The sequence below is a fragment of the Loxodonta africana genome, chromosome 12, assembly GCF_030014295.1.
Source record: "Loxodonta africana isolate mLoxAfr1 chromosome 12, mLoxAfr1.hap2, whole genome shotgun sequence".
NCBI lineage: Eukaryota > Metazoa > Chordata > Mammalia > Proboscidea > Elephantidae > Loxodonta > Loxodonta africana.
The window spans coordinates 32,713,662-32,735,049 of NC_087353.1; the positions used below are offsets into that span (position 1 = coordinate 32,713,662).

At 43.3% G+C, this 21,388-nt stretch overlaps 1 long non-coding RNA gene across 1 annotated transcript in view; it reads left to right on the top strand.

The window, feature by feature from the left end:
- LOC135232933 (uncharacterized) overlaps window positions 1-12,183 on the top strand; it is a 14,605-nt gene extending 2,422 nt beyond the window's left edge. The window contains exons 2-3 of the long non-coding RNA XR_010323556.1: window positions 608-708; window positions 9,846-12,183. This is a non-coding gene — a long non-coding RNA (uncharacterized LOC135232933). The remainder of the gene's footprint in view (window positions 1-607; window positions 709-9,845) is intronic.
- The last annotated feature ends 9,205 nt before the right edge of the window (window positions 12,184-21,388 follow it).

Below are 21,388 nucleotides of genomic sequence, written 5' to 3' on the forward strand. Positions count from 1 at the left end.
TTGGAGACTACATAGAAAGATTAAACGTACCAGAGCTCTGGGTTATTCAGGCAGAGACAGTTGGCTGTGGGCCGCTGGATTCTTCTCCAGGGACCAAGACGGTTTGCCCTGAGCGAAGCAGCCTCCTTGGGTCCCATTCACTCCACACACTGCCATCAGGGTGCTAAAGGATGATGTCCCAACACACAGCACTCAGACCAGCTTTTGCTGAATGGCTGTTTGAACTCAGGCAACTCTCTTCCTTCTCTGGGTCTCAGCTTCCCCCGGCTTGTCCATGGGGCATGCCAGATCCTCACAGGGTACTTGGGGCCTGATGAGGCTCCCCGGAGCCCCCTGGTTTCACAGCTGACCTCCCAGGGAGCTCAGGGAGTCCTAGTGGTTAACAAGACCCTTTTAAAGAAGGCAGTGAGTGTGTCTACCAGAGGCTGGGCTCCATGGGTCTGAAGTCAGCTCCTCAGTCCTTTCAACCCAACATGGAAGCAAAATAGCACAGTTTGTAATCTTGCCTTTCTCTTCTGTTCAAAATAGAGAAAATGGGGGTCAGAGAGGGTTTGATGGGGTCTTTTCAGATTTTAAAAATTACCAGTCTGGTGTTTCTTTTAAACAGAGTAAGTTTTCCCAGATCACCGTGAGGCACATTTTTTGAGCGAACTGAGAAGAGGAGGGGGCCCTGCAGAAGGACCCCAAGGAGGACACTACACAAAGAAGGTGAGTGGAGGGCCAGGGCTTGCCTTTGACCCAGCTGACCTCTGGCCTGCTTGCTTCTCTTTCCTGCCCCAATCCTACAAGAGAGCCTCTTCCTCCAAGAAGCTTTCTCGGAGTCCAGTAGGACCCAGGGACCCATGCCTCAGAACCCCTGCAGCTCTTCAGAATACCCAGGTGACATCAGCCAGTATGCAGTGTCATGGCCATCCCTGTTCACATTCATCAGCCTTTCTTGGAACCCCCAGACCTTCTTATGATCTGACAATTAAAGGTTAATACTCGGCTCAGCAGGGGTCCCCGAGCCTCTGCTCTGGGGCCACTAAGGCAGGGCCTCCATCCTGATTTGTGTTCCTACCACTGGTAATTTTTTTTTTTTTCTAATTGTGCTTTAAGTGAAAGTTTACAAATCAGGTCAGTCTCTCATACAAAAACTTATATACACCTTGCTGTATACTCCTAGTTGCTCTCCCTCTAATAAGACAGCAAACTGCTTCCCTCCACTCTCTCCCCTCATGTCCATTCGGCCAGCTTCTGACCCTTCTGCCCTCTCATCTCCTCTCCAGACAGGAGCTGCCCACATAGTCTCATGTGTTTACTTGATCCAAGAAGCTCACTCTTCACCAGTATCATTTTCTATCCCATAGTCCAGTCCAATTCCTGTCTGAAGAGTTGGCTTTGGGAATGGTTCCTGTCTTAGGCTAACAGTCTGGGGACCATGACCTCCAGGGTCCTTCTAGTCTTGGTCAGACGATTATGTCTGGTCTTTTTATGAGAATTTGGGGTCTGCATCCCACTGTTCTCCTGCTCCCTCAGGGGTTCTCTGTTGTGTTTCCTGTCAGGGCAGTCATCAGTTGTAGCCGGGTACCATCTAGTTCTTCTGGTCTCAGGCCGTTGTAGTCTCTGGTTTACGTGGCCCTTTCAAAAGAAATATTTTTACTATTATCCCTGGGGATTCACTAACTGCCTTTAGTGTTGCTACCTCTTTCTGTGAAGAGAAAAAAAGTTCCTGGAGGGCAGGACCATTCCTCCTATTCTTTCCATGGATGCACAGGGCTTTACTCTGGGAAAAATGCACCCTGTTGCCAGTGGGGTGGCAGCCTGTAGGCAGAGAGCAAGGAGAGGGAGAAGGCCAGTGGGTGTGTGGGACTCTGGGCTCAGGGCCATCCTGTGATGCATACAGATGGAAGCTGGCACAGGCTTTCTCAAGGCAAGCCAGCACTATTAGAACTTAAAATGCACTTATCCTTTAACTCAGGAATGCTACTTCAGGAAATTTACTCTTCAGAAATATTTTCACCGGTGTCCAGAGGCATGTCTAAGTGTTCGTCAATAAAGGAAAAGTAAAAGAAACATATTCCCACACTGTAGAGTACTATACAGCCATTTTTCAAATGAAGCAGATGGTTAAGTTCGACCTGTTCGTAACATGTCTTTTGGTGAAAAGAGCAAGTTAAAAAGGATCTATATATAGTGTGGAAACCCTGGTGGCGTAGTGGTTAAGTACTACAGTTGCTAACCAAAAGGTCGACAGTTCAAAATCCAGCAGGTGCTCCTTGGAAACTCTATGGGGCAATTCTACTTTGCCCTATAGGATCGCAATGAGTCAAAAGTGACTCGGTGGCCACGGTTTTTTTTTTTTTTTTTTTTTGTATACGTAGTGTAGAGCTCTGGTGGTACAGTGGTTAAGAGCTATCTATGGCTGCTAACCAAAGGTCAACAGTTGGAATCCACCAGGCACTCCTTGGAAACTCTATGGGGCAGTTCTACTCTGTCCAGTAGGGTCACTGTGAGTCAGAATTGACTCGACAGAATGGGTTTTTGGTTTTTTTTTTAGTAGAATATAACCACAATTTTCTTTAAAAGAACAATGTATGTGTAATGTACATACTCCATATATTCATATGTAATAGAAAAAATCTAGGAGATGAACGTGAGGTGGGACAGTGTAGGAAGACTTATGTTTACTCTTTATTCATAAGTGTTTATTACAGAAATGTATATATGCATACACATTTAAAAAAAAACTGAGTCGATTCCAACTCATAGCGACCCTATAGGACAGAGTAGAACTGCCCCATAGGGTTTCCAAGGAGTGGCTGGTGGATTTGAACTGCCGACCTTTTGGTGAGCAGCTGTAGCTCTTAACCATTGCACCACTAGGGCTTCCCTGTCTTTCTTAGGAGTAAGAAAATAGTTCTCTGACACCACCTTCCTTCTTTTCACATCTCACTGGCCCAAAGTGAGTCCCATGCTCCCCTGAGCCCATCATTGGCAAGGGAAGTGTGATTACCAACTTAGGTTTAGATTCATCATCTAGCTTATTGTGAAGTATTTCAAACAGAGAATAAAGAAGAATATAGTGAACACCTGTGTAACTTCATTGCTGTTGTTAGTTGCCCTGGAATCCATTCTGGCTCATAGCAGCCGCATGTGTGCCGGGTAGAACTGGTCCATTGGGTTTTCATGGCTGTGAGCTTTCAGAAGCAGATCGCCAGGCCTGTCTTCCGAAGTGCCTCTGGGTGGATTCAAGCTGCCAAACTTTTGGCTAGTAGCTGAGCGCTTAACCATTTACCCCACCCAGGGAACCTCCTTTGTAACTACTATCCAGTTTATCAAATCTTAACATATGTCTTTTTTCTTTTCTTTTTATTCTTTTCTTATGAAATGGAACACTGCATTCATAATTCAGGTCTCCCAATTTATGTTTTGCGATCCTTGTTGATACGTGTTACTCTGGTTCATTTTTTTTTTTTTTTTTTTTTGCTGCACAATAACTCACAGCATGCATATACAGTAAAACCTGCAAAAGCTGGAACCTGTGTAAAGCAGAAACCTGTCAGAGAAGGAAAACGCAAATACTTTCCACTAAAAAGAGCTATAGAAAAGTGGTAAGAATGCACCCTGTGAAAAGCGGAAAACTTGTGAGACTCAGAAAAACAAGGCAGTCCTGCCATGTTCTGGCTCTCACAGGTTTCACTGTACCATCATTTATCTATCCGTAGACATTGGGATGTTTCCAGTTTTTCAGTATTATAAACAATGCTACAGTCAATCTTGTCCCTCTCTCCTTGAGTGCACGTGTGGGACTTTACCCAGCCTTGAAAGTCCTGGGGTATAGGTACAAACATCTTCAGCTTTCGTAGGAATTTCCCCAGTCAATTTCTCTAAGCAAATTGCTCTCCAAAGGGATTATAGTAATTTACACTCCCAACTGCAGTTAAGATTTTCCATTTTTCCACAACTTCTATATGGCTTGTTATTGTTGGACCTCTTATGTTTTATGAATCTGATAGAGGTAAGTGGTATGTCATTGTTGTTTGATTTTGAATGCGCCTTCCGTTATGAAACATTTTGCTAAAGCCTTTTGTTGCTGATTGGTTGGGCAGATGCTATTGGTTGCTTCGCATATTGGTTCTCTTCAGCTGGGCTCATGGCCAGTCAAAATAAAGGCTACCTTTCCCAGCATCTCTTGCAGCTATGAGTAGCCATGTGATTAGGGTTTTGCCAAAGACACATAAGCAGAAGTGGTAAGTGCAACTTTAGGTTAGTTAGTGTCCTTAAAAAGAAGAGAGATGCCCTTCTTCTTCCCTTTTCTCATTCCACTTGGTTGGAATGCAGAAACCATGGCTACAGCTGGAGCAGCCATCATGGACCAGGAAGTGAACTGGGGAATTGAGGCCACAGATGGCAGAGCAACAAGTTAGGAGGAGCATGGGCCCCTGTCCTGTGGAGCACCATGCCTGCCCTGGACTGCCTACTCAGACTTATACATGATGGAGAAATATACTTCTTTTTTTCCTTAAGATGCTATTATTCTGGATTTTCTGTCACTTGCAAGAAAATCTTATCCCAACAAATACACTGATAAATTTAATCTTCTACATATGACTAAGTGGATACCTTCAAGAGAGTGTATGGAAGACAATTTCAGACAGAAGAAGAGGTGCCTGGGAACAAGGGAGAGAAAATGGTGCAATGCAATGGCCTTTCTCGCTATGATCTTGTAACTCCCATGAAATGATTGGGCGGGACTATGCAAATAAAGTGCTTGTGACCCACCAAGGGGATTGGAACCAAAAATTAAAACCAAACCCATTGCTGCCAAGTGGTTTCCGACTCATAGCGACCCTGTAGGGCAGAGTAGAACTGCCCCCCTAGAGTTTCCAAGGAGTGACTGGTGGATTTGAACTATTGACCTTGTGGTTAGCAGCTGAGCTCTTAACCACTTTGCCACCAGGGAATTGGACAGCTTGCTAATACTGTAAATAAGTTGCTTGGCACCCTTGTGAGAGTGGGACCATGCAAATTAAGGTGTATTGAACTCTTAACTAGATGATTGGTCAGTTTTGCCATCCCGCTAGGCTTAAAATGAGCAATCCCAGAGGAGGGTGGTGGGGGACCTCACTACCACCAAGAAAGAAGAGCTAAGAGTAGAGCACATCCTTTGGACCCAGGATCCCTGCACTGAGAACCTCCTAGACCCAGGAGACAGAGCAAGAGAGAGCTGTAACACTGGAGTTGACGAGAAGCAGCAGCCGAGAAACAGCAAAAACAGAGGCAGCAGAACCAGAAGACGACGCAATGGGCTTCCTGGCCCACAGAGTGAAAAAGCTGAGCACCTTTGGGCAGGAGACTTGCTAGCAGAGTGGGGTGCCTCCAGACACTTGTGAGCAGAGTTAGGCTCACTGATCCACAGAGCTAGAGAGCTGAGCGCTTTCAGGTCAAGGCTTACTGGCAATGTAGGGCACTTATTGGGGGAGCAACAAGCTTTGTAACACTTGTCCGAGCAGGGCAGAGGCTGAGCCAGCCCAAGAGGCCCAAGGAGCTGAGGGCCAAGAGGCTAAGGGCCAAGAAGAGGTCTGCCTGTGGGCATGGCTGAGAAGCTGTCCTGATGGAATAACTGTATCCTGAGTTGTTTCCTTTCCTCAATTGTAAACTGTTACTTGTATAATAAACGCCACAATCGTGAGTATTATCTGTGAGCTCTGTGTGGGCATTGCAACAAATTCTCGAGCCCAGCAGAGATATAGAGAGTGCCATGGGAGGGATGGCTGGTGTCAAAATTGATAAAACGGTTGGAGGGCAGAGGTATGTTTGACGTCCACCTCGTAGAATCAGCCTTGGGCTGTTGATGCTGATGGTGATTCTCTCTCCCCCTCTTGGAGTTAGAAGAGGTCAGATGCCCCTGCCAAGCCATTTTTAGAAATGGCTTTGAAGATTCCTCCAATCAGAGCCTCTTGGAGGTAGTTTCCCAGCCTGACTGTGTGTTACATTTAGGATTTGACTGGAATCACCTAGCAACTCTAGTCCCCAAAAGAGGTGTAAACAGAAAGGAGCTATGTGTAATAGAGGTGGTGTCTTCAGAGGACTACCTGAAGCACCACAGGCCCCCTCCTCCTCTAGATGCTCCGCAGACTTGCATTCACTGGATCTCCAGGCAGCAGTATGGCCTCAGCTTCCATCCGGGGCTCTAAAGAAACCCCCTCGCCACACCTGCTGTAGGGCTGTCCTTGAGTCCATTTTGAGACATGAAGAGCTAAAGGCAATGGAAAGTTTTGTTTCTTCTAAGGAACTAATGTGTTTGTTCTCATAGATATCTGCAAGCATCTGTATCTGCAGGTGTATTAGACTTTCATGTCCTTGTTCTCTGTTGCCATCCTCAAGACTTTCCTCAGACTACCTGCCCATTTCTAATCTATAGGTTCCCTTGCCTTCAAGTTGCCTCCTGTATCAGTAGAATGTCAGCGAGGGAGAAAGAATAAATATGCCTTTGAAAAATATCATTGAAATTTACACATCCAAATTACACCCCCAAGGTTGGTCCCCTCAGGAGACTGGACTTCTTCTCATGATGCTGCTGTCCTCAGGGAGACCTATAAACACCTTTATCTATGGGGATAGCTTTTTTGTTGTTGTTGAGGAGACTGTGTTTATTTATTTGATGAACAAGTCCAGAGCTGCAGCATTGTCCAATTTCAGATAGCAGTATCCATAGTATCTTCCATGTAAACGGTGTCCATTAGAGTTGTGCTCTAGGAGCTTCACATCCCACAGCTCACAGCAGGAATGCTGCCCCCTAGAGGTGGCAATGCAGCAGTGCTACAGCTGTGCAGTACCCACTGGGAGCCAAACCCAGGGCTGGATGCTGGAGATACGAACGTGACAACATAAGGTTCTCCTTTTCAGGGGGTTCACAGTCCTTGGGGAGAAACAAATATAAACAATCGTTATAAAACAAAGAAGCGAGTGTACTACTAACCTGTTAACCAGCAGCTGGAGGGAACAATTGATTCCACATGCAGGGACAAGTTTCCAAAAGGTTTCACAGATGAGGGCCAGGCTGGCCCTGGGTGAGAAGACATTAGGACCTGTCCTTAGATGGAGAAAGAGGATTTTGGCCAGGTATTACTTCCTGTGGATGTTGTAACAAATTACCACAAACATGGCTTCAAACAATGCACATTTGTTCTCTGATAGCTCTGGCGGCCAGGAGTCCAAAACCAGTATCACTGGGCTAAAGTCAAGGTGCCAGAAGTGTGACACTCCTTCCAGAGGCTCCAGAAAACAATCCTTTCCTTTCCTCTTCCAGTATCTGGTGGCTGCTGGCATTCCTTGGCTTGTGGCAATATCACTCCAGTACTTTAAAGCCAAAACAAAAAACAAAAAAGAACATTACCATAGAGTCGATTCTGACTCATAGCGACCCTATAGGACAGGATGGAACTGCCCCATAGGGTTTCCAAGGAGTGCCCGGTGGATTTGAACTGCCGGCATTTTGATTAGCAGCCATAGCTCTTAACCATTACACCACCAGGATTTCCTATCTTTAAGGCCAGGATCTTCAAATCTCCATCTGCACCATTTTCATATCGCCTTCTCTGTGTGTAGTAAAATCTCCCTCTACCTCCCTCTTATAAGGATAAATGTGATTGTATTTAGGGTCCACCTGGACAATCAAAATATGGTTCCCATCTCAAAATGCTTAATTGAGTCACATCACCCCCCCCCCCACTCCCGCTTTTTTGGCCATATAAAGTAAAATTCACAGGTGCCAGGGATTAGGGCATAGATGTCTTTTGGGGAGCCATTTCACAGCCTACCACAGGCAGGTTGTCATTGTTAGGTGTCATTGGGTCGGTTCCTACTCATAGCGTCCCTATATACAAGAATGGAACACTGCCCAGTCCTGCGCCATCCTCACAATCGTTGCTATGCTTGAGCCCATCATTGCAGCCACTGTGTCAATCAGTCAATTCATCTCGTTGAGGGTCTTCCTCTTTTTGGTTGACCCTCTACTTTATGAAGCATAAGGTCCTTCTCCAGGGACTGGTCCCTCCTGATAACATGTGCAAAGTACATGAGACGAAGTCTCACCATCCTTGCTTCCAAGGAGCACTCTGGCTGTATTTCTTTCAAGACTTGTTCATTCTTCTGATAGTCTACAGTGTAGTCAATATTCTTCGCCAACACCGTAATTCAAAGACATAAATTCTTCTTCAGACAGATGGGATCAAGTTTGCATTTTAGGAAGGTCTTCTGGCTACTGTGTGGAGGACAGACTGTAAGGATGGAGGTGGCAGACAGTGGCACAGAAAAGACAGCAGAAACTAGGACAAAGCCTGCTCTGGGGGCAGTGGCAGGGAATGTGGGGGCAGGATTGGAAAATATGGAGGAGATAGAATTCAGTAAGGCTTGGGGACGGATGAGGGCGAGGAAGCTTGTGGCTTTGAAATCTCTCAGCAATGGCATATCTCCACCTGATTGATGTAAACAGCTAGTGCCAGAGGAGCTGCTTTGGTGTGTGAAGTGACTCTCCAGGCTGGGGCAACCCTGAGGCATGAAGTGATGAGGTGGACTCCTCCCTTGGCTATGACTCAGATGGGGCAAAGTAGCCACCTTTGTTGGAGGCTTGGCTGGGATACTTCCTGTAGGGGTGTGTGCAAACATCAGCCACACCCTCCCAGGTGCAGTCAGGCCAATTCACCCTGAGCCACTTCCTGGGGTGGGTCCACTTGTCGCTGCCCCCCAGCCCATCCACACAAAGAGTCATCAATGACCTGGTTTCTGAGGAGCCCCCAGGCTCTCTGACTCAACCCCATGTTGGAAGGGGAGCTGTTGTGAGGCTTTTAGGCTAGGGGAGCTGGGGAGCTGCAGTTACATCTATCTCACCCACACTCTCCTCAGCAATCAAGGGCCTTTACAAGGACCCTGTGTAGATGCAATTTCCTTCTACAAATTCTTGGAGCTGCCTTAACTGGGATATGTTGGACAAGTTACTTAACCTCTTTGTGCTTTAATTTGCACCTCTATGAATTGGGGGAAGTAATAGTACCTCTCTAATGAGAGTTAATGAGGTAAGATCTGCAGAGTGCTCAGCAGAGGACCTGGCATATACACATAAGTGCTCCATACATAGAAGGGAGGCCGAGCACGCAAACGGTGGCACGGAGACTTGAGCTTGGATCTCACTTTGCTACCCTCTCCCTTTGGGCAAGTTTCTTAAGCATTCTGAGCTCAGATAATACCCCAAAATCCATTGCCATTCCGTTGATTCTGACTTATAGTGACCCTACAGGACAGAGTAGAACTGCCCCATGGAGTTTCCAAGGAGCACCTGGTGGATTCCAACTGCCAACTTTTGGTTAGCAGCCATAGGTCTTGACCAGCACGCCACCAGGGTTTCCACGCTCAGATAGTAGGAAGGATTAAATGAGAAAATACATATAAAACAATTACCACCACACTTGGTCCAAGGCACAACCCTAGAAATAATAGAGAAGTTAGAATTCTAAAGGTCCTCAGGGGAGACTCTGGGATGGACTCTGAGGGATTCCTGAGATCATGGAAGCCACAGTGCTATGTCAGTGCACATCCCTGTGTGTAGTACATGTGCACCCACCTACACACACACACACACACTGGTGTGCCTCACTTCCAGCCCCAGGATACACGTGCAAGTTCACACAACAGATAAGTGGCTGAGTTCATTCACCCAAAGGCAACTTGGAATTCTACGAAGGAGGCTATCTGGGCAGTGGTTGAATTTGGCCTGTAGATGTGTTTTGTCTTCACACAGTGTTTAAAAAAGATTTCCTAATGGAACTGCATGTAAGACTCCAGATTTCTGATTTTCCTTGCAGAATCAGAAGATCTACACATTCGTCATGACAAGGATGAGCTGAAGCACTGGTCATACAACATGTGCCTGTCCTGCTAGTCTGCTACCCTCCTGGCCCTGTGGAACCCTGATTCCAGAGCCTTGGACAGCTGTTCAGTGTTTTGCCTCTGCTGTCAGACTGTCTGGATTTGAACACTAGCCCAGACATCCTGGACAAGTCATGCAACCTCTCTAAGCCTGTCATCATCTGTAAAAAGGGTTTAACTATAGTACATTCCTCAGATAGCTGATGGGGGGCTGAAATAAGATATTCTACGTAAAGTACTTAATGCCTGGCACTTAGTAAGTAATCTGAAATTTTTAGCTATTGCTGAAAACTATTGTTTCTGGCACCAGTCCATGATTTCAGGATCAAAGCTGACTTCTTTGGAGACTGCAAGGGACTTCCCTCAACTTGCACAGCTTATTTGCCTCAGGTCTCACCCTGTCCACTGATAACCCCTAGAGACCACACTATGGGCCCCTGAACTCTCTCCTAGGAGCTGATGTTCCCACATATCTACCTGCTGACCACCCAAGCCCTGACACATGTACTTTTAAGGCCTAATCTGTAGAAACACTTATTATTGACAAAACTCCCATGGGTACTGTATTTGATTATCTCCCTACCCTCCCTTTGAAACCCTTTGGTATGGAGTGTCGGTAAAGCTAGAAAGGAATTCCTTTAAGTAAGACGGCAGGTTGTGTGGACCCTGGAGAAGGAGCTGGTCATTGCCCTTGGGGGCCCTGCTCTCTATCTGATGTAGACTAATATACAGACAGACAAAAGCTCACTCAAGATACTGGACCCAATGGAAGCCAGGCAGTCAGTCCAGGAGAGTTCAGAGAAGGGCCCTAGAGCAAGTAGGAGCCTCTAGTGACAAATTGGGCTTGTCTAGGTAGAGAGACGAGGGAAGGGTGCTCCAGGCAGGGGGCACAGTTTGAACAAAGTGGGAGAGGCTGGAAAATGCCAAGTTTTCTGGAAACCAGATCAATGGGATTATACTGGGAAGGTAGGGGTTGGGGGTGGGATCGTGGAGGGCCTTGAACACCAAAGCTGAGTGGTGGTCTTGCAACCACAGGTGGTAGGAAGCCCTCTCTGATGAGAAGACAATTTTCCTGCACTTTTCCTAGCCCAGCAAGGAGGGCCCAGGCCACCTTCAATACATGTTGTTAACATAGATGCTGACACACACATACAATTACATATGCATAGGAAAAAATCTGAAAGGATTCATAACAAACTTTTAACAGTATTTACACCTGAAGAATAAGCTAAGGGAAAAGGAACTTTAGAGTTTTGTGTTGCATGTTTTGGTATTGTTTGAATTCATCATGACAAGCAAATATCAATTTTCTCATTAAAACAACAATAAAGCCTTTTTTCTAAGGCAAGATTTGATGAATGAATAAATGAGTGACCGAATGGATGAATGAGATGGGTAAATGAAGAGACAGTTTGGCAGAGGGCTCAGTCTCTCGCTCTAAACCTGTCTCCTCAGCAAAGAAGGCTAGGGAGTGGAAGGTGAGCTGGGCCCTTCTGGCTGGGCCAGGAGAAGTGCAAGATAATTGAGTAAGGCGTGGGCCCCACCCTAGAACAACTCTCTGCCTGGTCAGGGAGGCAGTCAGAAATACAGTGTTAGAGACAACGATAGGTGATTCAGGAGCCAGGGGGCCTCAGAACTGGGGGGGGGTCTAGGGTCAGGGAGGGCCTCCCCTAGTAGCTGACGTTCAGGCAGAAACCTAGCTGCTGAGTAGCAGTTGGCCAGGCAGAGGAGCAAGAGGGAAAGAATGTTCCAGGTAGAGGAAGGCTTGGCCAGCTGGGGCATGAAAGGGCAGGGCCAACTGTGGACTGGTTAGTAATAATGCCTCTTTCTGCTCAGGGCCAGCAGTGCAGGGAGTGGCAGGAGGTAGAGCTGACTGAGAACTGGAGCCAGATTGTGTACTTCAGCCCCAGGCAGCCCACAGAGGGTTTTAAGCAGAGACGTCTGATTCCTGGAGGTCATCAGATGCAGCACATGATGAAGTCTGAACCGTGAGAGCAGAAGGGGAAAGAGAGGACAGAGGTCAGGAACTCACATCCGCTAAGACCCTGCTGGTGGCTTAGCGGTTAAGAGCTTGGCCGCTAACCAAAAGGTCGGCAGTTCAAATCCACCAGCCTCTCCTTGGAAACTCTATGGGGCAATTCTATTCCACCAGCCTCTCCTTGGAAACTCTATGGGGCAATTCTACTCTGTCCTATACGGTTGCTATGAGTCCATATATTCACTAACTATTATATAGGTCAAGTCTATGAATAAAATTCAGTTAACTATGGTACTACTTTTCATTTCCCCACCTGACATGTTCTCTTTCCCTTCTCCAATGTAGCTTACAGGGATTTAAGTTGGTTTACTGGAACAATTTGGTTTAGTGGAACGATCACAAGCTTTGCAGTAAAAATGACTGATGTGTTCTTGGACAAATTACCTCTTTGAGCCTCAGTTTCTTTATCTGTAAAATGAGGGAAATAATACTTGAGGATAAAATGAGATAACATGTATAAAGCACTTGGCAAGTAGAAGACACACAATATGTAGAAGCTCTTATCATTGCTACTAGCCCTGGTGGCACAGTGGTTAAGAACTTGGCTGCTAACCAAAAGGTTGGCAATTCAAATCCACCAGCCACTCCTTGGAAATCCTATGGAGCAGTTCTACCCTGTCCTATAGGGTTGCTATGAGTCAGAACCGACTCAACAGCACATAACAACAACAACTAAGACCCTGCCATGTTCCAGGCCCTGTGTGAAGGAGGGATTTTTTTTTCTTCTCTTTTTTTTAATCATTCCTTTTTAATTTCATAGTACATGAATACACTGTCATTGTAAAAAAAAAAAGATAAACCATATTGCAAATAACACCAAGGTTTCACCTTGACCTCCATCCCCAATTCCATGCTTACCTTATTTCACAAACCAAGAAAGTGTGTCCCTGAGATGTAAGTACCTTGCTACTTAAAGGAAGCAGGTGTGAGGGTGATTGGTGGGGCTGGACCAGGTGCAGAAGAGGAGGAGGAGCACGGATTGGTGAATCCCCATGTGTTAGGGGTGGTTTGCTCTTTGGAGACAGGCACCCTCACTTGGACCCATGTCTGATGAAAAAGGCATGGGTTCCAGCTGACTATTACTGGTATGAGTTTTAGGTGTGGTTACAAAGTAATGGGTCAGGTGGTGATGGGGCGCGAAGGCTAGACTGACTCTCAGGTTCTGAGCTTTGGTGGCTGGTTGAGGGAGATAAGCCATTAACCAAGAATGGAGCCCAGGATGGGGAGCAGAATTGGGAGAGGGTGGGGTAAAAGAAGATAGAGGGGACTATGTTGAGCTCAGAGCCATGGAGTTGTGCAAATAGTTAACATGCTTGCTGTTAACCAAAAGGTTGGAGGTTTAAATCCATCCAGAGCCTCCTGGGAAGAAAGGCCTAGAGATCTACTTCCGAAAAATCAGCCATTGAAAACCCTATGGAGCACAACCCTACTCTGACACATATGGAGTCACCATGAGTCGGAATCAACTTGATGGCAACTGATTTGGGTTGTCCAGTAAAGAATTCTAGAAGGCAGCTGTATATACAGTTTGGGCTTCAGGAGAGAAGACTAGGTTGAAGACCCAGGTCTGGGGGGACCTCATCATGGCAGCTGAAGCCTTGGGAATAGAAGAGAATGCCCAGGCAGAGCAGGGGGAGGGTAAGTGGAGTTCACTAGTGTGCAGGACACAGGCTGAGTGCCCTGATTTGGTAGGGGTGATGCCGGAGGTGAAGGGCAGAGGCCCACGGGAGACTCAGCCCTACCCTGAAGAAACGTCCTAATATCCCATGACTGCCACTCACTCCTTGTACACAGCTTCCAACAGCTGTGTCTTCCCCCACTTTCCAAGGTAGTAAGTTGATAAGAGGTTGTTAGACTGTAGCAAAAATACCTTAAAGGAAGCCACGCGGATGCCAGGCCAGCCTGGTGTAAATGCAATAACAGTGGTCAGTGGGCAGAGTTTGGGAGGTGAAGAGAGACCGAGGAGCCTCCTTTTTCGTGCTGAAATCTGGCTATGCTTCTCCTTCCCTAGGTAAGCATGACAGCTCCTCAGGAGACCAGAAAGGACCTTGGACGGAAAGTAACAGCCAGCCTGTGAAGTGGGTGAGAAATGTCCTTCCCTCATGCCCCAAGCTGTGTTGGTCAGAGTCAGGGCCTGGCACTGTGTCCCTCCCATACTATGGGAGCTCAGTAGGCTCTGTTGAGTGAGTGAATGAATAAATGAGGGAGTGAGGGAATGGACTGAAAAGAGTCAATAACTTATGAGATAATCATTTCTGTTTGTAATTTGGCCAATACCTAGTGATAAAAGAAAAGACATTCACTTCATTCATTTATTCGTTCATTCATGCAACAAATATTTATTGCCAGACACTATGAACAAGAGTTCTTGCCCTCATGGAGCTTATGTTCTAAGTGAGAGAGACAAACAATAACTAAACAAACACATAGAAAAAAATAAAGCAGGAAAGATGATCAAGAGTGCTGAGATGAAGGTGGAGGGGTTGGACCAAGACTTAAAACAAGGAGGGAGGGTCTATGTGACTGGGGAAGCACATTCCAGGCAGAGGAAACAGCCAAAGCAGGAGCAAGGCTGGTGAGTGTGAGGAAGAGCAAGGTGGCGGATGTGGATGGGGCAGGGAGCTGGACAAGGAGGAGTGCAGTAGGGAAGGAGGCCAGGGAGATAAGGGGAAGACCATGTACGGCTTTGGAAGCCCCAGAAGGACTTTAGCTTCTACACAGGGTGAAATGAGGCATTGAGCAGATAAGTGCCTTTGCTCCTTGCAACTTATTTATCTGTCAAAGTAACTGGGTTATTCCCACACCTGGCTTTTACCAACTGCAGCCCTGTGGTATTGTTGAACTTGTGCTTTCCTCTGTGTTTCCTGTACACTGGAGGTCAGATTTAGAGAGCTGATCAGTTTCAGGCTGAAGTTTTGGTAAGAGTACTTCAAAAGCATATAATGTCTGTTTTTCTCTTTCGGTGATGTTAGTGGCCACTGAGGATCATTCCTTAGATCCATTACCTCATTAGAGGATGCAGAATAGTGATAGTCTTTCTTCATTTATAGCTTGGGTAGTTCTATAAAAAGAAACTCGCCCACGTGAACTATTTGTACAGTTTGTACAAGAAAAGCTGACTAAATCCTTGATTATTTTCATCATTTATCAGTTTTCCAAATAATTAATTGACTTCCTAGCACCCTCCAAAAGTGATCCACTAAAAAAAAGACTTAATGAGTTCATAGACTTAAACGTATTTGGTGTGTTTTAATCCATTGCAGTGATTATATCCACTCTTCACTTATCAACGCAGTTAGGTTCCAAAGACCAGGTCCTTGTGCAAAAAGTGGCATTATGTGAAAATGGAGGATGACCACATCAGATTGCAAAATGGATGATAACTACATCATTACGTAACTACCAAATTACATCATTACATAACTGCCAAAGCACTGAGAATCATGGCCCAGCCAGATTACATAACCTTAACCATCACAGCCAGCATTACCCTTACCTCGCACCTTGGTGTTCATATGTCATCAATCCACAAGATAGTCGGAGAGTAGTTTTTTACTATTTTTGTAAATGCAAAAGATCAGATAACAAGATAGTTGATAAGTGAGAGTACATGTATTTTCCTTATTTATGCCCAAATGTTCCCATTTTTGGCCAGAGTGAGCTCCTTCAAGTTATCTCTTGAGTCCTTTTCACCAAACCCCAATAGTTTTTGATAGCTAACTTATATTGTATGGAAGATTATATTTTCCAAAGATGGTTGCACCAATATATTCCCTCTACTTGCTTTTCTTACAGTCCAGAGATACAGTCCATGTTACCTCCCTTTGAGCCTGGACGGACCTTTGTGACTGTCTCTAGTGATGCTTCATGATTTCTGCCTAGCTTGCTATCTCAAGGTGCTTCCCTAAAACCCAGTCATCATGAAGTGAGAAAGACCAGGCTACATGGGTAGGCTGTGTGTAGGTGTTCTGGGTGACGCCTCCCATTAATATCCCAGTTGACAGCCAGCATCAGCTGTTATACAAGTGAGTAATGAGCCCTCAGATAATTCCAGCCTTTAAATGATTCCAGTTCCCAGCCTTCAAGCTATCCCAGCTGATATCAAATGGAGCAGAGACAAGCTCCGCCTCTGATCCTTGCCCACACTGGATATTCGTGAGTGAAAATAGTGTTTCTGTTGTTTTAAGCCGTGAGTGTTGGAGTGATTGATTACATAGCAATAGATAAGTAAAACACATGGTGTTTTATATGACATGATGTTCTAGGCTCATCTTGTACATTTCCTACAATTTCTTGCAATTCAAGAACAAAACAAAATCAAGTAGCTGTCTAGTTAATTCCAACTTATGGTGACCCCGTGTGTGTCCGAGTAGAATTATGCTCCATAGGGTTTTCAATGGTTAATTCTTCTTAAAGTAGATTACCAGACCTTTCTTCCAAGGTGACTCTGGGTAGACTTGAACCTCCAACCTTTTTGTTAACAGCTGAGTGCTTAACCATTTGTGCCTTAGCAGATGGGAAATGGTACTTGGAGACCGGAGTCTGGACTCTTGGAGCGAATTGCACTTGGAAAGAAATAATTTACAATATTTAATTTTCCTATCCAGGCATAAGGAGTCCCTGAGTGGAGCAAATGGTTAAACGCTCAATTACTAGCCAAAAGTCTGATGGTTCAAACCCAACTAGAGGCACCTCGGAAGACAAGCCTGGAATTCTACTTCTGAAAGGTCACAGCCTTGAAAATCCTAAGGAGCACTTCTACTCTGCACACATGAGGTCACGATAAGTCAGAATCGACTTGATGGCAAACACAACAACAAAAGCTAGGCTTATGGTGAATGTCACTCTTCAATTAGGTCTTCTTTGCCATCTTTCAATAAAAATAATTTTCTTCACATTGAAAAATTTTTTTTATTACTGTTTTATAGTTTTTTGTAAATATGAATTTTTTAACATTTGACTATTTCTGGTGTATTAAAATTATCCTTAGGTTTTGTATATTAATCTTTTGTCTAGCCAATTTCTTTAACTCGTTAGTTCTAGAAGTTTTTCAGTTGATTCTCTTGGATTTTTTTTTTTAAGTAAGCAATCATATCATCTATTCCTTTCTAATACTTAATAGCTCATAAGTTTCTGTATTGCAATGTCTAGGACTTCCTGTATAAATTTAAATAGTATTTGTGATTGTGGACATTCTTGTCTTGTTCCTGTCTTTAAGGAAATTGCTTTTAATGTTTCATCATTAAGTTTGCTGCCTGCTTTAAGCTTCTGGTAGGAATAATTCTTTAGGTTCAGGAAGTTTCTCAACTTTGCTAACGTGTTATATGTTTTTATCAGAAATAGACACCAAAATTTATCAATTGCTTTCTTACTATATTGATGCGATTACATCGTTTTTCTTATTTAATCTGATAATGTAATAAATTACATTAATAAAATTTCTAATGTTGAACTATTATGAATTCCTGGCATAAATTCAGCTTGTTCTGCTGGATTCAATTGGCCTATGTAATATTTGGGAGTTTTGTCTCTACATACGTAAATGAGAATAAACTCAGGTTATCATTTGTGTGTTCACTATCTTCGTCTTATTTTCAAGGTTATCATAGTTTTGTAGAAGGACTTGGGAAGCGTGCGTTGTTTTCTATGTTCTTTAAAATTTTATATAACTAGGAATTATATATTTCTTAAAGATTTATAGTAGAACTTGCCCCCAGAACAGTCTAGGCCCAGGTCTTGATTTTTTTTTTTTAATTTTATTGTTGCAAAATATGTATTTAAACGAAGAGTTGGCCATTTTAACCATTTTGAAGTGTACCATTCAGTAACATTAATTACATTCATCATGTTGTGCTACGATCATCATTTCCAAAAGCTTTACATCACCCCAAACAGAAACTCAGTATTCCTTCAGTAATAATACCCATTCCCTCCTCCCCCAGCCCCTGGTAATCACTAATAAACTTTTGTCTCTATGCATTTGGCTATTCTAGATATTTCATATAATTATTTCAATTATATTTCAATGTATGTCCTTTTGTGTCTTATTTCGCTCAGCATGTTTTCAAGGTTCATCCATGTCCCAGCATATTTCAGAATTTTTTCTTTTTATGACCAAATAAAATTCCATTCTAGGTATATACTACTTTTTTTATTCATTCATCTGTTGATGGACACTTGGGTTGTTTCCATGTTTTGGCTATTGTGATGCTTTTCAAGTCTCTCAGGTGTATATACCTAAGAGTGGAATTTTTGGGGTCAGTTTGGGTCATTTGTAGCACTTGCTGGTGAAGATCAAAGGCTACAGCCTTCAGTATGGATTTCACCTCAACATAAAGAGAACAAGACACAAAGGATAAAGAAGGACACTACATAATGATAAAAGGGACAATTGATCAGGAAGACATAACCATATTAAATATTTATGCACCCAATGACAGGGCTACAAGATACATAAATCAAATTTTAACAGAACTGAAAAGTGAGATAGACACCTCCACAATTATAGTAGGAGACTTCAACACACCACTTTCAGAGAAGGACAGGACATCCAGTAAGAAGCTCAATAGAGACACGGAAGACCTAATTACAACAATCAACCAACTTGACCTCATTGACTTATACAGAACTCTCCACCCAACTGCTGCAAAGTATACTTTTTTTTCTAGCGCACATGGAACATTCTCTAGAATAGACCACATATTAGGTCATAAAACAAACCTTTGCAGAATCCAAAACATCGAAATATTACAAAGCATCTTCTCAGACCACAAGGCAATAAAACCAGAAATCAATAACAGAAAAACTAGGGAAAAGAAATCAAATACTTGGAAACTGAATAATACCCTCCTGAAAAAAGACTGGGTTATAGAAGACATCAAGAAGGGAATAAGGAAATTCATAGAATGCAACGAGAATGAAAATACTTCCTATCAAAACCTCTGGGACACAGCAAAAGCAGTGCTCAGAGGCCAATTTATATCGATAAATGCACACATACAAAAAGAAGAAAGAGCCAAAAGCAGAGAACTGTCCCGACAACTTGAACAAATAGAAAGTGAGCAACAAAAGAATCCATCAGGCACCAGAAGAAAACAAATAATAAAAATTAGAGCTGAACTAAATGAATTAGAGAACAGAAAAACAATTGAAAGAATTAACAAAGCCAAAAGCTGGTTCTTTGAAAAAATTAACAAAATTGATAAACCATTGGCTAGACTGACTAAAGAAATACAGGAAAGGAAACAAATAACCCGAATAAGAAACGAGATGGGCCACATCACAACAGACCCAACTGAAATTAAAAGAATCATATCAGATTATTACAAAAAATTGTACTCTAACAAATTTGCAAACCTAGAAGAAATGGATGAATTCCTGGAAAAACACTACCTACCTAAACTAACACATTCAGAAGTAGAACAACTAAATAGACCCATAACAAAAAAAGAGATTGAAACTGTAATCAAAAAACTCCCAACAAAAAAAAGCCCTGGCCTGGACGGCTTCACTGCAGAGTTCTACCAAACTTTCAGAGAAGAGTTAACACCACTACTACTAAAGGTATTTCAAAGCATAGAAAATGACGGAACACCACCCAACTCATTCTATGAAGCCACCATCTCCCTGATACCAAAACCAGGTAAAGACATTACAAAAAAAGAAAATTACACACCTGTATCCCTCATGAACATAGATGCAAAAATCCTCAACAAAATTCTAGCCAATAGAATTCAACAACATATCAAAAAAAAAATTCACCACGATCAAGTGGGATTTATACCAGGTTTATGCTAGGCTGGTTTAATATCAGAAAAACAATTAATGTAATCCACCACATAAATAAAACAAAAGACAAAAACCACATGATCTTATCAATTGATGCAGAAAAGGCATTTGACAAAGTCCAACACCCATTTATGATAAAAACTCTCACCAAAATAGGAATTGAAGGAAAATTCCTCAACATAATAAAGGGCATACAAAGCCAGCAGCCAACATCACTCTAAATGGAGAGAACCTGAAAGCATTTCCCTTGAGAACGGGAACCAGACAAGGATGCCCTTTATCACCGCTCTTATTCAACATTGTGCTAGAAGTCCTAGCCAGGGCAATTAGGCTAGACAAAGAAATAAACGGCATCCGGATTGGCAAGGAGGAAGTAAAATTATCTCTATTTGCAGATGACATGAACTTATACACAGAAAACCCTAAGGAATCCTCCAGAAAACTACTGAAACTAATAGAAGAGTTTGGCAGAGTCTCAGGTTATAAGATAAACAAACAAAAATCACTTGGATTCCTCTATATCAACAAAAAGAATATCGAAGAGAAAATAACCAAATCAATACCATTCACAGGAGCCCCCAAGAAGATAAAATACTTAGGAATAAATCTTACCAAGGATGTAAAAGACCTATACAAAGAAAACTACAAAGCTCTACTACAAGAAATTCAAAAGGACATACTTAAGTGGAAAAACATACCTTGCTCATGGATAGGAAGACTTAACATAGTAAAAATGTCTATTCTACCAAAAGCCATCTATACATACAATGCACTTCTGATCCAAATTCCAATGTCATATTTTAAGGGGATAGAGAAACAAATCACCAATTTCATATGAAAGGGAAAGAAGCCTCGGATAAGCAAAGCATTACTGAAAAAGAAGAAGAAAGTGGGAGACCTCACTCTACCTGATTTCAGAACCTATTGTACAGCCACAGTAGTCAAAACAGCCTGGTACTGGTACAACAACAGGCACATAGACCAATGGAACAGAATTGAGAACCCAGATATAAATCCATCCACGTATGAGCAGCTGATATTTGACAAAGGCCCAGTGTCAGTTAATTGGGGAAAAGATAGTCTTTTTAACAAATGGTGCTGGCATAACTGGATGTCCATTTGTAAAAAAATGAAACAGGACCCATACCTCACACCATGCACAAAAACTAACTCCAAGCGGATCAAAGACCTAAACATAAAGACTAAAACGATAAAGATCATGGAAGAAAAAATAGGGGCAACCCTAGGAGCCCTAATACAAGGCATAAACAGAATACAAAACATTACCAAAAATGATGAAGAGAAACCAGATAACTGGGAGCTCCTAAAAATCAAACACCTATGCTCATCTAAAGACTTCACCAAAAGAGTAAAAAGACCACCTACAGACTGGGAAAGAATTTTCAGCTATGACATCTCCGACCAGCGCCTGATCTCTAAAATCTACATGATTCTGTCAAAACTCAACCACAAAAAGACAAACAACCCAATCAAGAAGTGGGCAAAGGATATGAACACACACTTCACTAAAGAAGATATTCAGGCAGCTAACAGATATATGAGAAAATGCTCTCGATCATTAGCCATTAGAGAAATGCAGATTAAAACTACGGTGAGATTCCATCTCACTCCAACAAGGCTGGCATTAATCCA